The sequence below is a fragment of the Pelophylax lessonae genome (genome assembly GCF_965119305.1).
Source record: "Pelophylax lessonae genome assembly, chromosome: 8".
In the NCBI taxonomy this organism is placed as follows: domain Eukaryota; kingdom Metazoa; phylum Chordata; class Amphibia; order Anura; family Ranidae; genus Pelophylax; species Pelophylax lessonae.
This window is the reverse complement of record NC_138775.1, coordinates 43,467,297-43,480,260: the sequence shown is the minus strand read 5'-3', so window position 1 is coordinate 43,480,260 and position 12,964 is coordinate 43,467,297. Positions and strand designations below refer to the sequence as shown.

Sequence of the window (12,964 nt, the reverse complement as noted above, 5' to 3'; positions counted from 1 at the left end):
GAAGAGGACAGCACTGTTTACATTTCACTCTCCAGAGATCTTCTGACATCTTCAAGCTGCTGGGAAACCAAGAAAATCACTCCTCTAGTTTTACTTCAAATCCATCATAAGGGCTGATCTAAAAAACACGAGGGAAGGAAGTGACACAGCCATGGCTTCTTTTTTTTTTTTATAGAAGTATAATGTTGTTTTTAATGAGACTGAGGATGTCTAACCACAAAGTATTTCTGATGTGACCTGGTACAGCAGAGCTCGGACTAGGAGCTGGGAAGCAGCAGAATTAGCCAATAAATTTTGCTCACAAGAAGGATGCTGATAGGAGGAGAGAACAGAGTGACATATAGATGAGCTCATCAGTATGCTGCTTTTCCTTTCACTGTCCAGTCACAGGGTGGGGGAGGGACCAGATCTTCAGAATTCATGTCATATTCTCTTAGTCACACCTCTATATGAGTTAGACCACTCCCACATAAAGTTGCCAGCAGTTTCATCCTTGCCCATTCGGTGGCAGTCCTCTTTAGGACTCATGCACACCAGCTGCATTGATCAACGGGGGCTTAACACAAAGGCGCTGAAAAAGCAATTGATCTCAATATGCTCTGTTCACACCATACATGCACAATGCAGACATCCTACATTTTATGCAGCGCCACGCACAAAAAATGTGCATAAACACAAAACATTTGAGAGGTGTACTGAGGCAGGGTGCTGGGATGTTTTCAGGAAGCTATGCCTCTTCCACTAGCCACGATCTGCCTGCATAGCATAGAGAAGCATAGCAACCCAGATGTCTGAACTAAGGTATAGAACACAGGTGTCAAACACAAGGCCCACGGGCCGAATCTGGCCCTCCAGGCTATTTCATGTGGCCCTTGCACCACTCCTGCAGCTGCTGCATCTCCCTCATCTCTACCCCACCTTCTCTCAGCAGACGGCAGCAGAGAGAACAGAACTCTTCTGCCAGATCTTGTGCTTCCCTCTGCAGTTGGCAGCAGAAAGGACGACACAACTCCTCCTACAGATCCTGCACCTCTCTGTGCAACCACAGCACCCCCTCCTCTTTGCCTCTACTGGTCTCAGCATTCAGCAGACTCCGGCAGCTGACTTCAGCACTCCTCTGGTCCACCTCCAGACCCTGCAGTTGCTGCTTCCCAGCTTTTCCTCTGGCTCTTCTTTCAGCAGCAGCACCTGGTAAAGGGGAAGAACTGTGATGTGGGGGCTCTTGACTTCTGATAGTGGTGGGCTACAGATAGAACTGGCCCTCTGAGGACGACCATAATGGTGATGCGGCCCGCAATGAAATTGAGTTTGACACCCCTGGTATAGAATAAAAATTGAAATGTTTTATTTTAAAATCTCATCAGCATGTAGGCAAGGGGAAAAGGAGGAATCAAGAAAGGCGAAATATAAGCAGATTAAATGTCAACTTCAAAATGCATCTATTTTCTCAACACTCTAAACTGCTACATTTGAAGAAGCATGTGTTCTGTTGAAAAACAACAGACTTACTGGCTGGATCACCAGATCAAATTAGGGGAAAGAAAGCCTAAAAAAGAAAACAAATGCAGCCATTATATCCAGGGGAGGGCTGCACCAGAGGGCAGGGGGGCAATTGCCCCCCGGGCCGCTCTGATGCCCTGTAAAAAGGCTGCACCGCTTCTGCCACAGACATGCCTAAAGGATTCCTGGTGAAGAGAAGTAAAAATTCCCCACCGCTGACCTACTGAGTGCGGGATGAAGACAAGGACAGAGCGGAGACCTTCCCCCGCCCAACATGGATGGTGCAAACTGTGTCTGAGCAGAGGCCGCTTCCATGCCCCACTGGAGACTCTTCTCCCCTGGCCAGCCCCGAGTTCAGCCAGTCAGTAGAGAGTACCTGGAGTGGAGCTTCAGCTTAGAATGGGGGTCAGGAGGAGGCCAGGAAAAGGAGAGTGGGAGGAGGGCTGAGTCGCTGCACCATGGGCCTCTGGTTTGTACTTGCCCCCTGGGCCGAAAGTTGTTGCCAGTCAGCCCCTGATCATATCAAAGAATTATTAAACTGTCATATAATAAATGTTTGCTTTTAGGTATAATGCCCTTTCATTTCCTTTTATGTTGTCTGAAATTCTTCTTCTGTGTTTGTCCTGGTGACCACTGTCACTGTCACCAAGGCAGAAACTGGTGGAGAATCCAAGATGTCATAGTTGTCACTGGTACAGAAACAGATGGAAAACCTCAATGGGAATTTCCCATTACTTTGGAGAGACTGCCTCTGACTTCTTGTTGTTGTCACCATGACAGGAAGTGAGAGGAAATCTCCTCAATAGGACACAGACAGGGGTTCTAACCCTTCCCTACTCTATCTTGAAAAAATGTACTTTACCCTGCTTGCTTCCGGCAATAAAAGAAGTTCCTAAGAAGACGGCCTAAGTGGAGATAACACTAGAAAAGAAGGCTTCAAGGCTTTGTGTGATAAGTGTAATTATCTTCCAGTCTGGCCGGTATGGGTGTACCTGAGCACTGACGCAGTGCGGGGACTGCAGATCATATAGGAGGAGGATCCAGCTCAGTCAGTGAATACAGATTCTTGTGGACTGACCTTCAACCCGCTCAGTTTCTGCATCTTATAAATCTTAAATTGGACTGACAGCGTCATTTACAATGCCGAGCGCTGCACACCTGCAACCGGCTGGCCTGTGTGTATGCCGAGCCTAAGCTGCCAAGATCCCAACTCCTGTTTATGGAAAATCGTTCAGATTTACAGAGCGTCACGGTTGAAAAGGCGGACAAGTCCATCAGAGTGCAGATTTCTGTGTAGAAATCACAGGTGACACTTGTCATAAACCTAACAATGACAAATGGCCTACATAGGTTATACGATTAACCTGTTAAAGGCCTAATCTATCCAACTTCACCATAAACTAAATGTTTTGTTCCTTCAGTCTGCTTCCTATATTTTGCTTAATTGCTTCATGCATGCAATGTAACTGCAATTGTTCCTGCTGGAAGAATGGATTGGCCTTGATAGCGTGGGAACTGGACTATAAAAATCAGAAATGATGTGATGGGCCCGTACTGCTATAATGACTCTTGGTGGAGCACTGCAAATACAGCATTGTTCCTGCCAGATTAACACTTTATAGGCTTCATCATGAATACCAGAGCCAAAGCAAAAATTATACATTTGTTTTTAATGTGAAGGCTGCTAGATCACTGCTAGATTACTGCTGGAAGATCGAGTTGCTGCTGGGACAGAGGGGGCTGAGCTGCTGAGTTGGTGCTGGGACACAGAGAAGGGGGGGGGGGCTGACCTGCTGAGTTGCTGTTAGGACAGGGAGAAGGAGAGGCTGAGCTGCTAAGTTGCTGCTTAGACAGGGAGAAGGTGGCTGAGCTGCGGGGTTGTTGCTAGGACAGGGAGAAGGGGGCTGAGCTGCTGAGTTGCTGCTGGGACAGGAAGAAGGGGGCTGAGGTGGTGCTGAGTTGCTGCAGGAACAGGGAGAAGGGGGGCTGAGCTGCTGATTATCTACTGGGAAAGGGAGAAGGAGGTTCTGAGCTGCTGGGTTGCTGCTGGGACAGACAGAAGGGGGGCTGAGCTGCTGAGTTGCTGCTGGGACAGGGAGATGGGGGACTGAGCTGCTAAATTGTTACTGGGACAGGGAGAAGGGCGAGCTGAGCCGCTGAGTCACTGCTGGGAGAGGAAGCAAGAAGAGCTTAATTTCTGAGTCACCTGTGGGGGAGGGAGCAATGGGAAGCTGAGTTGCTGACTCACTGCTAGTAGGGGGGAAGCAGAAGGAACTTGGCTGCTAAGTCAATGCTGGGAAAGGGGAGTAGGTAGAGCAAGACTGGGATGGGGGAGAAGGTAAACATGAGCTGCTAAGTCACCGTTTGGATGGTGGAGCTGAGCTGCTGAGACACTGCTGGTGTGGGGGCTGAGCTGCTAAGCCACTGCTTGGATGGGGGAGCTGAGCTGATGAATCACTGCTTGGATGTGGGAGCAGGAGGTGCTGAGCTGCTGAGTCATTGCAAGCAGAGGGGAGCAGAACTTCTTAGTCACTGCTGGGGGGCAGGGTTGGGCAGCTGAGTTGCTGAGACATTGCTTGCTTGGGGGAGCAGGGGGAGCTGAGTTTCTGAGTATCTCCTGGAGGGTGAGGGGGGCTAAGCTGTTAAGTCACCGCTTGAAAGAATGAGCAGAGTCACTGCTGGGATAGGGGAGCAGGTTGAGCTGAGCTGCTGAGTCATGCCTGGGAGATAGAGCAAGAGGAACTGAGCTGCTGAGCCACTGCTTGGATGGGGCAGGAGGGGGACATGAACTGCTAAAGCCTAGTACATATTGTGATTTTTTTTTTTGTTCAACGAAAAAACTGTCAGTTCCAGTCAGAGTGGCTATACTAACAATCCAAAGTTAGAACAGCGATCTCCCCCCTACTGAGCTGTTGTGTTCTGATGGGGGGGGCGGCCTCCCTGCCAGGACACTCCAATCCATTTCAGCCATTGGCGGAGAGTGCTGATCAGGAGACAGTCAGCTGCTGGTTTTCCAGCATTCTTATCCGACAGAAACCAGATGGCTTTTGTTGGAATGGCTGGCATACACAGGCCAAATTCGCCCAGCATTCAGCCCGTGTGTACATGGCTTAAGTCAGTGTTTGGATGGGGGAGCATGGGGGGCTGAGCTGCTGAGTCACTTCTACCGGGGGGGGGGGTAGGGTAGCTGAGTTGCTGAGACATTGCTGGCATGGAGGAACAAAGTACTGTTGGGAGGAGGAGCTGAGCTGCTTGGTCACTGTTAGGATGGGTAGCAGGGTGGCTGAGTTACTGTTGGGATGAGGAGCTGAGCTGCTAAGTCACTTCTGAGACAGGTGATTCTGAGCTGCTGAGTCACTGTTGGGAAGGAGAGCTGAGCTGCTTAGACACTTCTGGGATAGGGGATGCAGGGGGAGCTGAGCTGCTGAGAAAACAACTTCAGTTTTTTTTTTAAGTGTGGGTGTGCTGTGCTGCTGAAAATTTTCATTAAGGTTTACTGCCAACTCATTTAAAATGAATGGGCTACCTTAACCCAGTGCATATCAACACACAAAAACAAGCGTGCCAATACCTGCAAAACTCAGAAAGGCCCCTTATAGCTTATTTACTGCTTGTTAATAATATGTACATACTTGAATGTCCATAGCTCATTGAATCTCTTATTCTATGTAATTAAGTATATTTACAAACTTCATTATTTTGGCACCATGCCGTACAATAGTAAGCTGGCCAGGAAGGTGAAGGCCTGCCGGAGATTAGCAGAAAGTATAAATTAGTGCGGTTTTCTCCATTACATGCACTCAGCTCAGGTAAACATCAAACACATAGCAGGACCTTTTGAACAGGTCGGACTTAATCTGAGGGCAAACATGCCCTCAACATGTAGAAACACAATCCCCTTCCTTTGCTGAGACCCGCTGGCTACATCCACCATTTATTATAATGCTGTCACTGTTTATGGGTCTCCAACCTTACAGCAGGCTGGATAAAGAAATGATTGTGCGTTAAACCTGTGCAGGATCGTCTCTGAACTGACTTCCAAGTACAGGAGGTGATAAAAGAAGATGATGGGTAGCTCCGGATCTCTTGTTTCTGCTTTGTGTGCCATCCAGCATTCTAAAAGCAGAACTGTCCAAGAACATGACTGAGCCTATAAACTTGTCATATTGGTGGGCCACCCCCAGATGTACTGCACCTCCAACATAAGAAACAAATTATTGTTTCATGCACTGGTCTAAATTATTTGGTGGAGGGGGGATTTTGGTGTGGGGTTGTTTTTCAGGGGTTGGGCTTGGCCCCTTAGTTCCAGTGAAGGGAACTCTTAAGGAGTCAGCATTCAATGACATTTCGGACAATTTCATGCTCCCAACTTTGTGGGAACAGTTTGGGGATGTCCCCTTCCTGTTCCAACATGACTGCGCAGCAGTGCACAAAGAAAGGTCTATTGAGACCTGGATGAGCGAGTTTGGGATGGAGGAACTTAACTGGCCTGCACAGAGTCCTGACCTCAACCCGATACAACACCTTTTGGATGAATTAGAGTGGAGACTGCGAGCAAGCCTTTCTCATCCAACATCAGTGTCTGACCTCACAAATGTGTTTCAGGAAGAATGGTCAAACATTCCCGTGGACCCACTCCTAAACCTTGTGGACAGCCTCCCCAGAAGAGTTAAAGCTGTTATAGCTGCAAAGGGTGGGCCAGCCCAATATTGAACCCTACAGACTAAGACAGGGATGCCATTAAAGTTCATGTGTGTGTAAAGGCAGGTGTCCCAATACTTTTGACAATAACACAACATAACGCACTTGTACTATTGCAGATCAACAATGAATGTGGCCTTACACCATTGAGATTCTGCATACCATGAGTTTTTATGTTCAATTTTAAATTTTAGATCAGTGTTTTTCAACCAGGGTGCCATCTGGGTTCTCCAGATGTGTGGACAGAGTTGTATAAAGTACTCGAAACCCATACTTGAGTAAAAGTACAAGTGCTCGATCAAAAAGTGACTTGAGTAGAAGTACTAAAGTATTCAACATTTTTTGTACTTAAGTATTGCAAGTAGTTTTTTTAAAAATTTTGCTACTCAAGTACTGAAAGTAAAAGTACAAGTACTGTGTTATGTAGTTATTAAAGAAAGAAGTCAAACGTTTATTAAAGTTAAAGTTATTAAAGAAACAAGTCAAAAGTCAAAAGTACACATGACATTACACATTTTTTTGAGCTTCATGAAACCTGCCATCTACTGTTCTGGCAGTGGTAATTTTTATAATAGTAACGAGTAACTATGCAGCACAAAAAAAAATATCGGAGTAGAAGTATTGAAATCATCAAAAAAATGTAGTGAAGTAAAAGTGGAAGTAGGAGAAAAAAATTCTACTCTAGTAAAGTACAGATACCGCCTTTCGGTACTTAAGTACAGTAGTGAAGTAGTTCTACTTAGTTACTATACATCTCTGTGTGTGGATAGATAACAGCAGGAAGCGGCCAGTCGCAGCGTAAAACAGCGTGAAACACAAGATGGCGCCGGACCAGACGTGACATCACTCAGGAGGCTGTGCTGATGTAAAAAGGGAGGTAACGTGTTTCGAAGCTTCCGCGTCTTAATCAGACTTTTGATTTATGGACTTTTCATATTTATGGCTTTGTGAATATTATTGATTGAATTGTTTACATCACATTCCTCTGGTGCCAATGTTTTTTTTTTCTGATGTGATAGAGGAACTCTGATGTGTGAATCACTGGCATGATGAGGAAACTCTGACGTGAATGGTTGATTCTCATGTGATGGAGGGACCTCTGATGTGATTTGGGAACTCTGAGCTGAAGGGGTGACTTTGATGTGATGAGGGAACCACTGGCACAATGAGGAAACTCTGACGTGAAGGGTTGACTCTGATGTGATGGAGGGACCTCTGATGTGATTTGGGAACTCTGATGTGAAGGAGGGCCACTGATGTGAGGGGGGGTTTCCAATATGAAGTTAATACCTTTATCAAGGCAGTTGTGTGCATGGTCACAGGCTCCAATTTTGCATTAATAAGTAACATGTACATGTTTTACATTTTATACTGGGTTGCCTCGAGATTTTGCATACTACCAAGGTCCCTCTCACACAGGCGGACCATTCAGATCCGGCTGTCCGTTTTTTTGGCGGATCTGAACGGTCCCCCCAAGCATCTCTATGGGGGGATCGGATGTCAGCGGAGACATGTCCGCTGACATCCGATCCGTCAAATCTGGACGGATGGAAACCCTATTTTCCATCCGTCCAGCGGATCGGATCGGATGAGAACGGACCGACGGTCCATTCCCATCCGATTTCCCCCATAGAGATGCATGGGGAACTGACAGCTGTGACTTCGCACAAAGTGCGGAGACAAAGCTGTCATCCTTCTGCTCAGCGGGGGATGGGCGGCTCGATCCCCCGCTGAGAAAAACGGAATCCGTCCTACGGACGGATAGTGTTAAAGGGGCCTAAAAGGTTCTATAACTGAAAAAGGATTGAGAAATGCTGCATAAGGCTCCGTTCACACTAGAGCGACTTGTCATATGACTTTATATATCCAAAGTCGCAGCCCACTGATTTCAATGGCATCTGTTCCAATCTATGTGACTTAAAGTTGCACTGACTTTGAAAAGGTTTCTGCACTACTCTGATGCGACTTTCTTGTTACTTGAGTACAAGAGCGTATAAAGTCACATGCAAGTTGCACTCGAAATCAAGTGACTTTGGAATTGCACTAGTGTGAACTGAGCCTTGGACAAGTAACTTTTTTATCTGATTGATTCTGAGTGGCTGCAATGGGCAACCAAAAACATTCTTGTTAGCACACTTTTTGTATACTTTTTGTTTATATTTCATCAAAAGTACTAAAATTGATATCAATAAAAAAAGTAAACACTATGGTTGTGTCTGATTTGCAGGGCAGCCATCCGGGGGGACAGCCCATACACATGTAGGGGTCCCGGGCGTTCCAAGGGGCCCAGCCACCCAGGCCCCAACCAACAAGACCGAATTGTTGCTGCTGTAGTAGCTAGCAATTGCTAAAGCAGGGCGGCTGCAGAGTAAGCTGATGCAGATGAAGGGATGTCTCTTTGCTGGATTGCGCTGTCTCTTTGCTGGATTGGGATGTCTGTTTGCTGGATTGGGATGTCTGTTTGCTGAATTTATGAGGCTGTCTCTTTACTGGATTGTAATGTCTCTTTGCTGAATATATGAGGCCATCACTTTACTGGATTGGGATGTCTCTTTGCTGAATATATGAGGCCGTCTCTTTGTTGGATTGTAATGTCTCTTTGCTGAATATATGAGGCCGTATCTTTGTTAGATTGTAATGTCTCTCTTCTGAATATATGAGGCTGTCTCTTTACTGGATTGGGATGTGTATTTGCTGAATATATGAGGCTGTCTCTTTACTGGATTGGGATGTGTATTTGCTGAATATATGAGGCCATCTCTTTGTTGGATTGTAATGTCTCTTTGCTGAATATATGAAGCCATCTCTTTGTTGGATTGTAATGTCTCTTTGCTGAATATATGAGGCCATCTCTTTGTTGGATTGTAATGTCTCTTTGCTGAATATATGAGGCCTTCTCTTTGTTGGATTGTAATGTCTCTTTGCTGAATATTTGAGGCTTTCTCTTTACTGGATTGGGATGTGTCTTTGCTGAATATATGAGGCCTTCTCTTTGTTGGATTGGGATGTCTCTTTGCTGAATAAATAGGGATGTCTCTTTGCTGGCTTAGATTCTTTTTCATATATTAAGTTGTAAGAGTGTTAAAATAGAAGTGGGTGCACTGAAGGACTCGGTAGGATGGCCAGATGTCGGACCCTGCGAAATGTTGGTGGTCAGGCCCGGAGGGGCCCCGGCCTAAAGCTGTGTTAGGGGCCCCAAAATTTCTAATGGCTGCCCTGCTTATTTGTATTATAATATACATAATTTAATGAAGAACAATTTAACAGATAAAAGTATAATCTCAGGAAATTGGGATCTGGGGACCGAAAGGAAGAATCCGGATGGGAGAGGGAAGATGAGAAGGGAATGAAGAGGAAGGAAGGGGTCAGGGTTAGGCATGGTACAGGGTTATGGACAGGACCAGCAAATATCACTCATGATAGAACAGTTATTAAATTTCCATGAATACGTTTTCATACATTTAATACAGTATGATTTGCGCGCTTTCAATACAAAACATTTTTTGAAGTCGCTTCACTAAAGGAGTAGAAACTGCTCACTTAGTAAGGTGAATGCTCACTTTGAAATGTTAGTAAATAATGGGCGCCGCCGCTGCTGTTCGCATGTAACTGCTCATCATCCAAGCCTCTGACTGACCCCAAAACGCAGTGAGTGTGTGTCCAGGATTACTATTTCTGCCGAATTCTGTCCGCACACAATCTGGCCACAGCTAAATGCAGTATACTATGCACCCCCAGTTGCCCGTGGTAATGTAGCCCTCATTTCCCTTGGGTATTCAATGTGCATACAGGTTCACTTTATTTTCTAACACTCATTATGCAAAGTCAATATACACTTTGCAAAGTAAACATTCATTTTGCAGAATGAACAGACTTTACCTCTTTTATTAAATCAACCTCATTGTGTTCTAGAACATATAAATTAAATTGTGTTCCTAAGTAGCTGTGTAAATTCAGGAAAAGGGAGGCAGGCCACTAAAGCACTGTACACTACGATGTACCAGGCTTAAAGCGTAACCCCACTCTTATTGAGAAAAAACGACATTCCCCCCTGGGTGATCTATGTACATTGCAAGGGTTATAGCCTTTGTTACAGATTCCTACCTTTTGTTATTCTGAAGAAATCACTGTTTATTCCTATGTGCCCCTATGCTGCAAGGGTCTAATGGTAGTGGTTTCATAATTATCAATCAGCTGTGGCACATGCAGAGCACTAATGAGGAAAGCTGCTGGGCCTGCATCCCTTTAGACGTGTTCCTATTGGGAGTAGCTCACCAAAAATGACATTTTTGTTGCAGGGGATGCCTAAAATCTGACTTATGGGAAAATCAGTGAGCCAATCACACAAGCAGGAAATTATGTTTCTGGGGTGTGGTCAGTATACATTCTGTGTACAGAACAACTCCAGGTAGCCATATTGCATTGCATTTTCAGAAAATTACAGCTGCTGCAGATTGGAAAGGAAAGGTACATTGAATTACAATATGACTTGTGTCGCAATTGTATACGCTAAATTATTTTTTCTTTATTTGCCATTTTTTTCTCTCCACGAAAGTGGAGTTACACTTTTAGGTGTATGTGAGGGCAAAATACAAAAAAATAGATTTAGCATGTCTCTGCAATACGCTCACATTTCTTCTTGTTTCCCATCCCATTCCTGTTACCATGATTATGTTGGTCATTTCTAACTTTGGAAGTTTACTATTCTTTGGCTCCATCCTTGAAATACGTACCACTCAACAAACTGTTCCCAAGGTGTACCATAGGAGGATGCAGTTGTGTTTTTTAGACCCGCATACGTATGCTAAGACCATTTTGTACAATAAACCCACCAGTATGTCTTTGGAGTGCCTTTTTCTGCACTGAAATTCCAAGCAGCGTTGTCAGCCTTGCTTGCTGGACTACAGGACCATGCTTATCCCCACCAATGCCCATCCTATTCCACATGCATACTTCGATTTAGTTCCCAGCAAAACAGGTCTACTACCCGGACCCCCAAAAGCCTGTCTACACACTGTGTGTTGGCAAAGGACTCTTGGGAGATGTACTGTAGTTCTTGGGAGGGGATGCCTAAGGCAGGGGCGTAACTACAGGGGTTGCAGGGGTTGCAATCGCTACCGGGCCCCATGCTCCAGGGGGCCCGGTAGCAAACAAGTGGGTGAACTTCTAGGATCTCAAAGGTCACACTTGGGACCGGGCCCTGGCATTTCACCACTGTGGGGAGGCCCCAAGATTGCAGGAAGGGGGCCCACTGCAGAACTTGTGAAAGGATCCTGATGCGGGACCATAATAAAAGGCCATGCAATGAGATTAAAGTGCCCCAGGATTAGTGGGAAGAGCCCCGGGCTTGAAGGGAAGGGCCCCGGCCAGGGGTCTGGGGGGCCCTTCATGGTTTCTTGCATCGGGGCCCTGAAGGTTCTCTGGCCTAAGGTAATAGGAACTGACCTCCCCCCAGTTGCCCCTGCAGGGATTTTACAGGCCTGGTGATGTCATAGGGAGTAATAAAAGCTGCTTATCCTTTCAGGAACAAGGTCAAAGAAAAACAATGGCAGAACATGATCTAGAAGAGAAAAGGGAGGGTTAGGGGTAAATTTTAGCAATGCTTGGACATACAGTTTCAAATATCCAGTAACTATAATGCAGGGAAACACAAATTAAGGAAGAAGTGGGGTCAGTTAATCTCCTTTCACACAAGCAGCAGTGCTTATACACCCCCCCCCCCCCCAAACAGTGATCCGCAGTAAAGAGGTTACAAGCATTACTACCATCCTTGATGGGGACAACATAGAGTGGATTGTGGACCTGTATGCTGACTATATTATATATAAAAAAAGGCGCACTAGCTGGTTTATAACTTTACCAGCCATTCCATCTGGTGAGTGAGTTTGGGGTGATTGGTGGAAGGAGCACACAGGTCAAACTTCCTTGTCAAACTTGGTTCAATGTTTAATCTCATGAGCAACACTATGTCCACTTGTAGGTGGGCAGTCGGGGGGGCTGTACAAGTTATATATTACCATATATAATGTAATAATTTAACTTACTTTTAATAAAGATCTATTGTGGAAAAAAAAAAAAAAAGAAAATTAAGAGGTTGCTAAACTTCCGAAAATTCTCGAACCACAGAATACGACTTCAGAAGTAATGTAATGTATTATATTGTATTGTAATGTATTCTTTCATTTCCGAGCATGTGTGGTCTTGCTCTTCCAATTTGTTTCAGATGAATATTGTATTGGTTAAACAAAAATTGTACGATCTGGCATCGTACGAGAAAAATTTTCATGTGTGTCCCTTTGGATAATTTCGGATGAACTGTCGTGGCTCTCGAAAGCTGCGTGCTAACGATCAGATTATCGTACGATCTCTTCGAATGCGATATTTTGCGTCCGATTTTCTGATCGTGTGTACTAGGCATTAGGGAGAGAGAAAACATGAAATCATAAAGCAGGCCATAGACGGTGCAATTTTGCATGATTCCCCTGTCAATACAGACAGTGCTGACTGGGGAATCCCTCCTGCGGAGACATTGTCCTCTCCCGGTGGGGGTGGGATAAGCTGTCCCCCGCCGGTAGAAGACAGTGATTATTGCTAGCCGCTATAGCAGCTGCTAGCGATAATCACAAGTAAATCCGGCATGCTGGTTGTACACAAGTTAATCGAATGATCAACTCAGTACATTCAGCCTGCCCACACACGGTTCGAATCAGAAGGAACCCGTCGAGATTCGAACCATCGATAGTCAGCTTTTATCTTGCAGAAC

The 12,964-nt window shown here is 45.4% G+C and overlaps 1 protein-coding gene across 1 annotated transcript in view; it reads right to left on the bottom strand.

Annotated features, from left to right (window-relative positions):
- Positions 1–12,964, bottom strand: part of FRMD4B (FERM domain containing 4B) — a 293,986-nt gene that overhangs the window by 202,161 nt on the left and 78,861 nt on the right. The gene's annotated exons all lie outside the window — the stretch shown is intronic.